Below are 15,769 nucleotides of genomic sequence, written 5' to 3' on the forward strand. Positions count from 1 at the left end.
TTTTGTGGCCTTTGATATTTTCTGTTTTCTATTTTCTGATGTTACAACTTTACATTTCGATAGAACATTACGTCGTCACTTTCTACAAGCCCTGGCCCTCCTGTCCCCACTGATGTCCGGGCACTGTTGAGAACCACACATGTTGAAAGTGGAAGCTCCTAACTCTGTGTAATTGCCGCAGGGCTTTTCAGAAGTACACACAAACAAATCGGGCCGACCTACAACATTGCACTGAATCCTGTTTCAAATACTTAACTGTTTGTGGTCCGGACAACGGACAAGAAGACCAACAACACTTTTAAAAGAAGAAGAAAAAAGAATCGGAACAGTTCGGAAGCCTCTAGTGTCTTCATGAATATGGAAATATTTTATTGACATGAGCAAACAATACAAAAATAGTTTCTGAATGTGAAAGTATTGCATTGGACTACACTAAATGTGTTATACATCTAGTAAACACAAGTAAACACAACAGCTAATCCAGATGTTGCAACTGCATGTTGCACCGGTATTAGGTTTTTCGTAACTATCTTCAATTGCCATTAATTCGATGAGCATGTTGTCCCATAGTATGACATGATAGCATATAGTATGACGCTTGTTTTCAGTTTGATTTAACAGGTTTCTTTCACTCTCTCTAAAGGATGGCAGGATGGTTAGTAAACAGGAACCAATCAGCCTGCATCATGTGAGTAACATTATTTCCCTTTAACTCACAATTATGTGAAAACATTACTGGTTCAGAAACGCAGTTCTCACATCGTCCACTGTGTGCCATTTGTCTGTGTGCGTTGGTCAGCCACGGTCAGATCGTGTGCTGTCATTCACGCTTTCACACTGGGACCATTGTCCTACATGAAGCAATATAATCATCAAAGGATTCTGTAGTTCATGGGCCCCATGCCTGCAGTTAACAAGTTCTCTGAAAAAGAAAACTGTTTGGCTTCACAATTGAACAGTCACTTGTTTTAGTGCAATGACCCTCCTCAAGGCCCGAGCCTAAAAGCACGGGAAGACCTTATGACGACGAGGAGCTAACGGCACAAACAGACTTCTAATGATCGCTTCTGTTATTCTTGCAGAAAGAGAGGGACACTAAAAATGATGGATTTTAAAATGTCTGATTATGAAAACAGATATTTCTACCCTTATTCACCCTGTCAGTTATTCCCTCTAGCCAATAGTCACCCTCCTGAGAGTCAACATGCCAATCAGGTGCCAAATAAATCCACGCAGCTCCTTCCCCTGTGAGCCTGTGCCACCATAATATAAGTCCTGGAACCACAAATTTCCCAAAGCATGCCCGGCCTCACAGTCATCCCCTTTATAAAAACAACCACTCCTATCTTTACATGCACTGTAAACACATACACAGTGATAGATAGGCTATTTGGAATTGAGCTTGAACTATCCCACAGGCATGAACTAAAAATACAAGCCCTCACTGGTATTTATGACGGCTGAGAACAAGTCGAAGTGAAACATCAAGCAGAAATGTGTGGTAGGCCGGCCTTTTTTTTTGTTTTTTTGGCTGTAAACCACAAACAATTGTACAGCCTTGGGAGCACAGCACTCTCAAAAGACTGCACATAATGACATAGAAACTGGCATTAATAATATGTCAACACACAATCTGTTTCCATTCATGCTTTTCCCACAGTGAAGGGTCGAACAGCAACTGGAGCCGGGCTGCACGGTGCATACATGCCTTGCAAAATGAAGATGCCCTGAAGTCAATTGTGATGGTGTGTGGAGACCTTTTCAGCAGTGTAAAACCTTTGGTGTGGCTACATGCACATAAGTGTATTTCATTTACATATATGCAAGTGTGTGCCTATAAATGTGTGTATGCACAGTGTGTGTCCAACAGTGGTGGCCAGAGCCATTAGACGCTGTCTTTTCTTTGCCTCCCTCTCATTAAGGTGGAGCCCGGAGGAGTGTGCTGGAGGAGTGTAATCCAGATAATAACACGGTTGCGCAGACAGCTGCTGATGGGGACTGCAGAGCTGAGCCGGGTTGAAAGTCAACACTGCTGATAGTCAGAGTGCAGGTTTACTTGACAGCGCATACTGTGGACAGGACCCAACAGGCCATGGAGAGAAAAGAGAGAAAACGCAGATGTGAAAGGTGAAGTAGTGCATGTATAAAGAATAATCCACATAAAAATAGTCAAATACTATCCTTTAAATTCTGAATAATTCAAGTTTGTATCTTCTTTCTTCACTGAGGATGGCAAACTGTAGTCAGCTTGGATACCCAGCAAAGCAAAATGTAGACATTTCCACTGAAACTTCTCAAACCATCCCTGCACCAGAATCCTCCTCTTCACCATTCATCCATATCTTTCTGCAACAAAGTTTGCTGCACATTACAGCAGAAATCGGATCATGCTGCAGGAGGAGAAGTTTCTTCGGGAAGGTGATTATACTGTAAAGAAAATATGGCGCTGTTTTAAAATCAAACTATGAGTGATGAGACTGCCGTAACATTTGAATTTAATTCAATAGTTTGTTCAGTTTGAACTTTTTAAGCCCGCAGGCTGCATATTTTGTACTTTAGAGATTATCAGTGCAGTATATGTGCACATCATTCATGCACACCGACATCACAATGTTGCACACACACAAACATCTGCCAACACTATGATAATTACAACACTGACATCAGTTGGCAACTTTTTTGCTTCTGAATCACTCAGGCATCTGCTTCCTGTTTGCCCCCCACCCCAGGAGCTGGAGCCCCATGTAATCGTTCAACACCCATTGCACTTCCTTTCCTCTGTCCCTCCATCCTGCCAGCCCCCTCTGCTGGGAACTGTTGACTCACGGTTGACTAAATCAACAGTTTTGGGTCAGAGGCATCCATCTGGATTGTGGTCGCCGCTGTGCCCTGCTGGTCATTTACCTCTTCACCGGAACAAGCCCCTGGAGTTACAGTCAACACGCATGGACACTTGTGATAACAAGCCGAGCTGCTTTTTATTGGAAATCAAGCACTTTGACGCCGTCGCACAGTCGGTGGAGCAAAATTGTGTCAAAAAGTGAATGAACAGCCTGTAAATGTGCCAGAACAAGCTTGTCACAAGTTCTGTTTTCAAGACCCGAGGGTTTCTTTAGGGAAGCAGGTATCCTTCCATGCTCTGTTCTCACAGAACTTCTTTAGCCTGCAGATGAGCGTGACCCTCCTTTCTTCAAAAGAAAAGAAAAAAAGAAATGATTTTCGCGAGCCAATGGCTTCATTCAGAGTGAAGGAACTCTCAAAAGATTTTAATCTGTCAGCATCTAGTCTTGATCTTCAGTGGATGCATGCACACCTTGGAGTCAGCAGCTATGAAGAACTTAATGACTTACTCCACCCTATGAGGAGCTGGAGCAAGAGCTGACATGTACAGGACAAATCTCATCTTTTTGTGCGCCGTCAACCCATTTCAAAGCACCCTCTTATCGTAATCTATTGCTTCCTTCAGGTGCAGCCGAGATTATGTATTATCATCAATGTTATTACTGTCATTCAAAGTGCAGAGCGACAGAGTTCATGAACCATTTATTCTTAAAGTGATAGCATGTCTGCCGCACAGGCAGGTCAGAGTAAGATGATATATCTTCAAGACTCAAATTAAAATTCATGTGGTTTATTGAAAAAACGATTTAATCGGAGTGAAGCTCCGGGGATTCAAATATCTGCACACGCAGCACTGCATGAACAGCCCAAAACAAATCCACCCTGACAATCCCTGCTTTTCACAGCCATCTTTTCTTTTTGATAGAAGGACCCTTCAAGCACGCTGACTCGATCAACACCGAAGAGTTCAGGGAGTGCGGTTAGTGAACGTGTGTGCACGCAAATATATGTGTGCTTACACCCTTATGAATGCACTGCATGTGCGTGCGCGCGTACGTGCACTGCATTGCATTTCTCAGTATGACAGGGGAATGCAAAAACATGACTCCCTTGGCGTGGAAACCATCTGCCTCACTTGTAATCAGCTTGTGCAGTGTCGGGGTGTTTACATTGAGGTTGCATGCTTGAAAGAAAACAAACGGGCAAGACTTCATCAATCAGTTTCCTGTTCAAACCCCCCAGAGTTTGTGCAGCCACGGCATAGTGCGATGCTTATCACTGATGTAATGAGTGACCTGCAATCAGGAAAACAGCCGAAATCCCTTCCCCACATGCAAAAGCTGCTCAAATTTACCGGTTCTTTTAATGTGTCGTTATGTCTCCCGGATGTTTTTCTAGATAGAAACTAAAAGGGCACTCGAGTAGCGCAGACCTCAGCCAAGGTCAAATGCTCGGTGTAAGCAAAAGTGAAAAATAATTTGTACATCCGTCCTTTGAATCGGATCCACTGCAGATATTAAGGGATTCTTCCTTGGCCCATGCTTCACCCTTCCACCAAGTTTCATGAAAATCAGGCAAGTAATTATGCCGTAATTCTGCTGAGAAACAAACCAACCAAAGCGGAAGAAAATAACCTCCGTGGCGAAGGAAACAAGATGGCGAGGCTCGACATGTTATATGTGTTTGATCGTTGGCTTTTTTTAGTTGGACTGATTTTATATCTGTGAAAAATGCATGAAGTTTTTCATCGTTATACACCGAACGTAACCCCATCCCTCTTATATACAGTCTATGATCCACACTCACTCCCAAGGAGATCCTGTCTTTTGCTTCAATGGCTGAAATGTAATTGACATCTCCTCTGAGAGAATGAAATTCCAGAACTGCAGCAGTGGCGCCCGACGATAAAGCAAGCAGGCCAAGACTGCATGATTCCCCCCCAGACGGTTCACCTCTCTCACAGCACGAACTCCGTTTTTTCGACCGCACTTCTTCTGGATCCAATCTGAGGAGCTGCAGCATGAATGCTGTAACATGAGGATGAAGCGAGTGTATCGACGGGAAATTAAAGGGATTCAGTGAACTGTGCCTTCCCCTTCCAAGAACAATGTCTATAACTTGAACATCCGTCTATATGGATTCCAAACCAAACATTTTCCTCTGATTAGGTTTCATTGAATGTTAATTACATCAAAAGACCTTTCATTTAATACAGTATGTGTAGTTGTAGTCAGCTTCAAAATGCTCTCCTTATGGCCTCAAAAACGTCTTCTTGCACAAACTTTATCGAAGGAGTGCTCTTGGTCAACAGCAATCTGTATTTACAGCATTCTTAGCTCAGGTTGACTCATGGTCTCGTCATTTTCAGCATCCAGAAATAGAATCAACGACTGTTTGGTTGGACAGTACAGTACAGGGGGTACTGTTTATAGCCTGGAGGCTCGGCGAGGCCAGACGTGCAATCTGGAGAGCTCGACTGCTGAGTTCACCCCGGGACACATGAGAAAATAAAACATTACAGGCACACAAAGTATTCACTGGAAGCAAAGGGGCAGTGTGTGTGTGTGTGTGTGTGAGGGTGAGCGAGATGATGCATACAGGTGGGAACAATAAACACAGCTTGAAGCCTTGAACTCTAAACCACAGGCTGTTATACCAGTTTTAATACATATTGGAGCATACAGTAAATACAGCTGACACCTTGTCAATGTTGGAAAAATCGAATCGAATCATTTCCCAGGCCACCATTCTCCCTTTGATGATACACATGTTGGTTGAGGGAGGCACCAACTACGCAGATGAAATACAATGTTATTGTGCAACTATTTAGGCCCGATCTGTACACCAGTACAGACACTATTCATCTGATCTTCAGAGACGTTTGAGATGTTGCCTTTGAAAGTTATTTCTTTTCTCCTCTCTGTAACTGAACCCTCGCCACTCTCCCTAGACATTAATCTCTCCGGGTACCGTTGACCGTCTGGATCCCCGACGCTCCAGGTGTTTGGAATAAAAGCCTCTTCACCCGCTGCTCAGGTGGCGACGACAGTGCGAGTGTAGATGATGGAGGAATGGAGTCGTAGGGAGCCTAATAAATAACAGTCAAGCCCTGTAAAAGCTTATTTTACAGTACTGGGGATCATTTACAACAAGAACACTGCAGCAAAAAAATGTATTCTGGACTTTGGTGCAAAGCATTTCCACAGATGGAGGAGAAGTTACTGTTCTGGTCAAAATGGGAGTTTCATTATGTGTGGAGAGACTTCAGACATTTCAGTTTCCGTTTCACGCTTCTTTTTCTTTGCCAATCAAGGCAAGAAAAGAAGCGTATTTGTAAAGCACCTTTCAACAACAAGGAATGCAAATTGCTTTACGGAAGACATGAAAAGAAATAATGACAGGATATTAAAGAAACACAGATAAAGACATACATATTATTTTAAATGATAGAAATAAATGGAATGAAACAAATAAGAAGATAACAGTGCAAACTGAAACATGTTAAGCCTTGATTTAAAATAACAGAGTTTGAGCAAACATCAAGTCTCCACGCTCAATGTTGATTCTGGGGACCGAACTCAAACTTGTCCTAGTTCATAATGTGGTGGAATGTATTTTGGCTCTAAACTAGTCAGTGCTTTATTTAAAAGCAAACTCAAAATATGAGAACTGGCCTGTGATCCACTTTCTTGTTCACAGTGAGGACTTTAGCAGCAGATGTCTGATGGGGTCTTTAAAGACATGTATCGCCATACTGCTGAGACACAAGTCCTTAAAAGGTGCTATATAATGGGATTCATAGCATCAATATAGCAGCAAACAACATGCTATGTGAAGAAGAAGCAGAGCAATCTTATAGGGGTGGGCGATACCGCGAAATGTGGTTTTGATCCGATATCAGGTACTACAGGGACAGAATCGCCAATATCTATACTTTTTATTATTTATTATTATAAGCTGCTTGGGCCTATGCACTTTCATGTTGCTTTCCACTCATTCATGATGCTAATTAATAATAATTAGTTCCTGAATCACATGCATGTTAAAACACAGGGCACTTTTTAAAGGCAAATTATAAAAATATGTTTTTTTATTTTTGTAAATTGAATGTGCTAACATGTTTTCATAAAAACAAAGTGCAAATGTTTAACTGTTGAGATAAGAGAATTTGTTTTTTACTTTGTTTGTCAATTACAGCTGTGAAGTAGCTCCACGCATGCTCCTCTTTCGTTCAAACATCACGCGTCGGTCAGAGTAACCAGTCAGCTCGACTAAAGAGCAGTGAGGAGCAACGAGTACAGCAGAACGTTGTTTGCACAGAGAGTTCTGCTTTCTCATGAAATACAATTTGCAGTCGAGAGAAACTTATCTCTTCTTTTGCATCGATCGTATTGACACTAGAATCGATCTTCAAAACAAGACATAGGTATCTGTAGTATCAATCATTTCAGATCCATCCGCTCACTCCCTGCAGAGGATGAAGTCGCTCTCGCTCTGTGTGTGTTGTCATCCAATCTTCTCTTTGCTTTGTTGATATAGCCGGGTCGGCCGCACGGGCTTTCAGTGCATGTTCGTGCATGTGAGCGTGCCCTACTGGTTAGCTCTCGGCCGCTGCTCTGCACTGCGCTCATACGGCGGTTACAGCTGATAACGCATGTCTCCAACCAAGGTGTCGAGCTTGAAAGCAAAGTTGAGCTCATGACTTATAATTCTTGGCTCCACAAATAATTATTTCTATTTTATCTTAGTTTAAGTGGAGGACGTTTTGTACGACCAATCACTGATTTATTCAATGCACATACTGACATCAAAATTAATAATTACAACATAAAAGTGTTTGGTTCCAAATTAAACACACACGAAAAAAAGAGCACTGCAGAGTTTAAAGTGTTCCCAGAGATGAAGTGGCTCTTTTTGGGTTCTGAATTCAATTAACACAGGAAAAGATGTTATCTGTGTACTATTCAGGCTTTGGAAACTGCTCCTTTGTCCATGTTATTTCAGTGTACTTCACACACAACACTGTGCGTCACTTCCAGAAATGATACAGCGTTGCTGCCACACTTTTCAAACACAATCATTTTCTCAGGGGAAATGATAGCCTCTGAAGAACTTCAGCCACCGCTGCCTTTAAAAAGGCATGAAAAGAGCAGCTCCTCATTTTCTACGTCTAAACAGAGCCAAAGTCCACACCCTGGCCGTGCTGTAATTCAGGCTGTCATCTATTTCTGTCAAAAATGCTAAATGATTTTCAAACAATGGGTGAATTATGATGCAACACATCAGCTTGATGCGTGTAAGGGAAGTGTTAACATAACTGTGATGTTAGCAAAGTTTGGCGGGAAATAGAATATTTATATCTCCAGATAAAGTAGCTGCAGAACACAAACATAACATAAACACACGGTTAGCTTCATAGCAGTCAAAGACTTGTCATGACAGAGTCCAGACTGATCCGCAACTAACCAAACCTCCGGAATGACTGACAGTGACCACATGTAGAAAAACAGTCCACCAGGTAGCAGCCACAGGGCAACTCCAAACATGGACATGATCTGTGCTGACGACAGACATCTGGATGCTTTACTCCTGTTTCCTACATCCATCCTACTGTTGCAACCCCACACAAAAAAACCAAGGAAGTGCAAAGCAAACCAGCAGCCAGCACGGGACCGATCCCAAACCAAACCCCTGAGGAATTCACATTCGGGCCAGCGTGTAGCCAGAGCCAACGGTCCAGACTTGTTTCTTCTCCATGGGTGCCTGGCACCACTTGGGAAATCTTGGTTGGGTTTTTAGTAAGTGGCACTCCACCCATGCCTCATTGGGGTTGAAGACACAACCACAAGAATTACACCCTATGTGAATGTTTGTCACCCAGTGTCTATACTCTAAGAACCGCTGTGCACCCGCTTCACCCTCGCTGAGCAAGAATAGACCTGAGGAGTCATTCAAGCAATGCCCCGGGAAGCCTGTAATGACTACCTCCGGCTCCGGCTCTATTTGGCTTTCTGTGGGAAGAGTGATGGCTCAGAGAGAAACCGAAACACAGAGGTAAAAAAAACCAGTGCTGGTGTAGGTGGGTTTTTGTTTTCTGTTCTTGAATTGTTCCACTTCTTTTGTTCTTCTCATGCATCAAAGTCAAATAATGTGTGGTGACGTTGTTTAAAAAGGTCAAACTGCAGTAGTTTGTAATCCTGAAACATCTGAAAATAAAGCCACACATACCAAACAAAGGAAATGATTATGGCCTAAATCAAAGATTGACACGCTTGAAGCTTGAGTTAAAAGACCATGTCACATATTATCTTGGTATCCTTTCAGTTACTGTATGCTGTTGTGCTGTAGAGTTGTGTGGTTCTTAACTCCAAGACCATATTAAAATCTGAACAGGTTACAAATATGTAGTTTAATTGATGTATGAATTAATAATACACATTTGATGCACCAGTGAGCATCTACAGCAGTGCCACTTTAAGGCACTGTGTGGATGTAGAGAAAGGTCATGCAACATGGTGTAATCCAAATGAGTTTATCGCATGAATGAAATCATAAACTCTTCTTCTTACTCCAAACACTACCCTAAGTTGAAGAGACGTGCACTCACTCTCTCTCTGTCACTTAACTCAGCTGCTTCATCCTGTTCTTTGATGTGTGTCTCAGAGATTAGACCGAGCTCTGAAGTTTGACTCTTTGATAGCAGAAGATATTTACAGCACACACACAGAGAGAGAAAAAGACACGTCTCAACCGCCCACACCAAAGCTCGCCTTTTTGAAGGGGCAGTGAGCGGAAATCCAAGGGCTGCTTGCCACCAACAGACACAGGATGAAGGAGTGAGAGGCACTCAAGAGGAAGAGGAGGATGCGAGAGTCAGAATTTAATCAACATTTTGGTAATCTAGTGCCTTTACTGGCATAATGACGAGCATAAAGTGGTTTCTCAGCACAGTGCTGGTGGGCTTTATGTTCCTCCACATTCTTATATGCCAAGTAAAATCACTTGATGGTAAATGATTCAGCTTTTAAACGCCCATGCGTCTGATGCTGAGACTCATTGTCTCCTCAACATGTTCAGCTGACTAAAAAAAGTTGTGGCGTCAAAGTCGAAAGAGCTTTTTTAAAAAGGTGCTGAAAACAGAGAAGACAATTGACATTTTACAAACTTATTTTTGGACATATTGTATTTCAGGAAAGTTCTATAGAGATGTCTAGAGAAGGTCCTGACATTCATAATTACATTTCAAAACTCATTCTATGCAGCTAGTGTATGAACAAAAACATAAGGACAAATATTTGTTTCAAAAAGAGGCAGAGCTTAAAAAAGAAAAATAATTATGGAAATATCTGGACTGAAGGTTCAGCGACAAACTGGCGGCTGTGAGGCACAGCGGTGCTTGAAGCTGAGTAATGTTTACCATGTTCACCATCTTAGTTTAGCATGTTAGCATATTTGCTAACTAGCATTTAACACACAGTACAGCTTTGGAAAGCTGAGTTTATTTTCACAGGCAGTTGGTCATAAACCCAAATTTTGGTCATTTCTAAATGGACTTGCATTTGTAAAGTACATTTCTAGTCTTCAGACCAGTCACAGTGTTGTGGACTCATGCCAGCATTCACCCGCGCACATTCACACCGTGCAGAGGCTACCATGCAAGGTGCTGCCTGCACGTCACAATCCTAAACTCATTCACATTTATACTCCGATGGCACTGCTGTCAGGAGCAATTTTGAGGTTCAGTGTTTTGCCCAATGACATTTTGACAACTGGGGGAGCCGGGGATCAAACCGCCGATATTTCATCCGGCACCGGCCCGTTGACCAGTGGACATGAATCTTGACCTGCTGTTGGCGGCAGATAAAAAAGCCCCGGAGGAAACATGAATATCTGTACCAAATTTCATGGCAATCCATCTGAAACATTGTGGAGATATTCCAGACTAAACCACAGTGGTGGGCCAACTGACTTGGCCGGCAGAGATTGCCGTTGCTAGAGCCTTGCTAAAAGTTTACATTAGAGGCAAGAGGATCTTGATGAATACAAACGAGGCTATGAATTTTATGTGCAACTGTAAAATTCCTCCAGTCAAATGGAGCCTTTATATTCCCAATATAGTCATCACTCTCACACTTCTCTGCGCTGCAGCTGCCATCAGGAAAGTACAGTATCTGATTTAATAACGTGTCTCTGTTTATGTGTCTATGTCAGCGGGAGAGTGTGGTGTGTGAGAGGTTCAGACAGACAGCTCAGTTTTCCTGAGTTTTTCCACAGCATACATTCACAGTTTTCTCTCCGCTGACTGTGCTGAGTGGGGACAGCTGCATTGTCGTAATCACCCTCGATGGACAGCGGCGCCGTTCCCAAGCTAACACTCCCCAAACCCACAACTTCGGGGATTGGCTTGCATGTAAGTGTATTTGGGATTGTACACATTCACTTTCAGTGTTTTTCATTGGGAGGGCAGTAAAAGGAACAAATACATCAGACTGTAGGAGAGTTAAATGTCCCTTCACAAAAGTGTCTCAGAGGCCAAGACCTGATTCTGTCATTTGGATAAAACCAAACAGCCTCTTCATTCAGCTCCCACTTGATTTTACATTGATTGAGTCTTGCTTTTTTAATAACAAAGACTGTATTATATCATCAGCCTAGTTCAGAGGAGTGTCCCATTTCACATAATGGTGTCCGAAAGCAAGTTTTGCAATCAATTAGTCTGCATCTCTAGCAGACTAACTGGAAGACTCTTCCTTATTTCAACACCACATTTATGCACCTTCATCAGGGCATTTAAAATCCCATCAGGGTCATTTAAATCTGAGCAAGTGTTGCTGATGAGTTTTTGTTGGAGACGCTAGTTCACACACAGGTGGCAGCAGTAAATGGGCAGTGAATTAATGTGTCAACAAGATGCATATGGTGCAATTACAAAAAAACGAGATCAGGTGTCAATTTAAAAAAAAATTCCTTCCCACCAAGGTTCTTAAAGTTCATATTCATATGCCAGTTGCATCTCTGTGTCAGGGATCATTAATGCATGGTGCCACACATGGAGGTTCCATTCAAATATTAAGGTTTATATTAGTATGCATGATTAAACAAGTTCCGCCAATTAAACATTTATTACATTTTACTTGTTGTGGAGAGACTGTTGTAGTTTATTTTTACATCAAGAGGAAGGTTCAAAGAAAACACAAAGTGAAACATTAAGGTGCAGCCTGTGGCGGTTCTCCAGATTTCAGCTAACCGGCTCCCAACCACATAACACAGAAATACTTGGAAACAAATAATTGAAGTGCCTTCTCAATGAAAAACATATTCTTCAATAATACCGAAATGTGTGCAAGGTTTTTTTTGATGGAAATAAACCATTAAAAAAAGGCCACAGGCTTCAATTCAATTATTTCGGCAAATATAAACTTTGGCACTAACGGCACTAAGGTCTGCCTTGATGCAGGTAACATAATGGAAGACATAATTACTCCAACTAGATTTCGCAACGCTCCAAATCACTCATAATCAGAAAGGTTAAGACAACAAAGAAGTCTCAAAACGGCCAAAGACGGCTGACTGCTGGGTGAGAATATCTGCTGCAATTGAGTCAAAGAAGGATCAGAAAGCCCCGAGTGTGCAATCCCTCACCTCTCTTAAGCCCTAAAAAAAAGGGTGTTGTCACACCCTGATTGGCCGACAGGGGAAATGCACCAAGCTGCTCTCAATTCTTAATTAGGGGCAGGGAACAGGTGATCTGAATAACCCTCCAATTAACGAAGGAGAATCGTGACATTCTGCTAAACAAATTAGGAAAAAGGAGAAAAGGGAAAAGTTCAGTCTCTATCACGCCTCATGACCTGAACAGCATGTCATGTTATTGATTCATGCTTTTTGAGCAACATTCCCAGTAAGTTTTAGGATACATTAAACCCATGAACTTTCTTGCTTATCAGATGCTGATCAAATGTCACATCTGAGTGTCCTGATCATGTTGTTTGATTGTTGCACCGGATGTGCATTGTTGATTAATTAATTAAACGGCTTTTTATTGCTGCTGCATGCCGAAGAAAGTTTGGCCTTTTTTATTGCAGATGGAAGAAAAATTCAAATTACAGTAACCCCATCCACAAACTTCTGAGTCGATGCCTGTTATACATCATTCCAGGATGAACACTGTCGGCCACGCATTCAAAAACACACACATGCCTCCTTGTTCACCTTGTGGCGGGCTGTTCTCGTGGCGTCGACAGGGGAGACAAGGCCTCCCATTGACAGGGTCACCCTCCTCCCTGTAGGACCAGATGTTCAGAGTTAGCGGGCAGTTTGAAAATGACACACTCATTCTTGCGCCATTGTGGATTTTCCTGACACCCGAGTTGAGGAGGTGAAGAACGATAGAGGGAGAAGAAGGAGTTCAGTCAGATGTCAGTTTGCTGGATATGTAGGGGAAGAGGGAAATAGTTCAGAGATAGTAAAAGGACTTTGAAAAGACAAAAAGTCTGTGAGCAAACTTCCTCAGCATGGTCGGGATCTTCATAGCGTCTTCCTCTCGAGATTCATGCTATTTCTCAACACCGAATAAAGCCATGTGTAGGCAAAGTATGCAAACGCTGGACGGACCATCACAACCCTTCTGCATCAAATGCAAACACACTGGACAAATTACAGAATGTATGAATGTCCCAGGATGTCGTCCTAAAAGAGACAAGAAACAGAGGTGTTTCAGTCTCTCACAAGGAGACACAGAGCAGCTGTAAACAATCTTCTGCTGCTGGCTCTCAGATGAATATGAGTAAGAGGGGTTGTGCCCTGGGTCCACACGAGGCTTTATTAACAACACCTTCTGGTAAGAGTCATACCCACAATATAGATCGGACTGTTGATGGAAATAAAAGGAAAACCATGTTTCGTCTATACTCAGGGAAAAGAACAATACAGTAATAAAAGTATGATTCTTGGGAAATACGTGTAGTTGGTAGTTTGACATTTTGGGAAAAATACGCTTCTTTGCTTTCATGTCTGAAAGTATGAGTTAGATTGATAATACTCTACTCTACCATGAGCAGGTGGTTATCTTCTACAAAGACACAGGACGGGGAAACTGCTGGCCTGGCTCTGTCCAAAGGTGACACCTATAGCAGCACCTCCAGCTGCCGGCTAATTTAAGCTACTGATGATGTGATTACACTGTTGTGGGGGAATCCATTCTGGAATAACGCATGAACGCAGCAGACTGGAAGCAGCTAAGCTAACTCAGCTAATTGTCTCCTGTTCTGTACTCTGTACAAACAAATAACAACGATCTTCTTATCGAAGTCTCGGAAAGAAAACAAATTGAATTATTCAAACTTTGCGATTGCAGTTTAAGTTACTATTGAGGTCAATAAAAATGATATTCACTCAAACATTTGGCACAATCTTTCCATATAACCAGTTCATCACAATAAAACAATAATTATCTGTATTAGACTTGGACAGTCCTCTGGTCGCGTTGCTGTAGGGCACACCATGTGTAAAGGGCCACAACAAAGTCTTTGAATCTGCTGGCACCAGATGTCGAACCACATCTGAAGTCACACTGTCTGTCACTGAATTCGACTCTTTAATGTGGGAGGACGAGTGGTGTCGTTACCTCGTTTAACTTATTGATTTAAATGAAGATACCGTGTGAAGTTACACGGTATGAGGAACAAGAGCGCTGATTTCAAAGTCACACCGTATTAAGTTTAAGAGAACACGGCAGCATGCGACTGTAATCAACTCAACTGCAAAGTCAATGAAAACAAGGGTACAACAAGGATATCGGGACACTTCAGAAGATTTATACGTTTGTGGTCACTAATTCCAATCTTCTGTTTAATCATCTGTTTTACAACACTCAAATAAGACTGAAAACAGAGTGTCTTTAAATGAGCAAAGAAAGACCTTGAGCAGATGTTTTCCTTCCTTGTTGCACATCTGGGGACCGTACTCTGTTTCGAGACCTTGTGGACAGCTCGCCAACAACAATGAACAGAGTTTAGCATGTCTGAGAGTACTAATCTCATCTTCTCTTTTCCTTTTTGAGTCTTTGAATACTGAAGCGATTCCATTTGTTTCCACCTCTCTACTGTACTGGAAATTAGTTTCATAGATTCATTTTTTTTTGCTCCAAGTTGTATTGTAGTATAGAAGTAAAGTGCAGTACAGTAATTGAGTAAATGTACTTATTTCTTTTCCACCAATGACTTCTCAACAGCAAGAAAGCTGATATTAAACCCTTTGAGGCGTAGATCAGCTAGTTCCATGTCTTCTTATTCTTCGGCAGCTGAGAGAACTTTGTATCCGTTACTTAATGCAGTGAAGAGTCACATGTTTTGTGTTTTGCTCAACACACAAAAGAAGTTTGGTTTTGTGTGTTGGCTGGAATGTCTTGACATGGGCCCATAAAGCCTCATAAAGACAGTTGGAGACACATTCACACTCTGACAGACATAAACACAGAGTGATAATTACTAACCGAGCAGATGCAGCTGTGCACTGCAATCAATTATTTCAAATACATTTTCGATACACTGCTACCAGTAAAGTACACAAACACACAAAGCTGACAATACGGTTACGTACACACATCTGGATTCCTGTTTATCCTTTGTCATCCATGTCCAGCTGGATGAAGCCAGCTCTTTCCTGGTGAAACTGAATACGTAATGCTCTCCAAGGTAATTAAGAAAGCGCATCGCAATGTCTGACGCAGCCTTTAATGAACAATCGTTTGCTTGAGACACATGCATCCAGGATGGACCTCCTGAGGGCCAGCTGGTTGTAGTTTAAGGGGAAAAAGCATCTGTGCAACTTTGACCCTTGAGAGTTGTTCGCCCTGCTTGACATGTTGGGAGGGGTGTAATGGTCCAGAGGAGAGACCATCTCTGTTGTGAGGATCTCAGAAGGGTGG

This window comes from Melanostigma gelatinosum (genome assembly GCF_949748355.1).
Source record: "Melanostigma gelatinosum genome assembly, chromosome: 9".
Taxonomy (NCBI): domain Eukaryota; kingdom Metazoa; phylum Chordata; class Actinopteri; order Perciformes; family Zoarcidae; genus Melanostigma; species Melanostigma gelatinosum.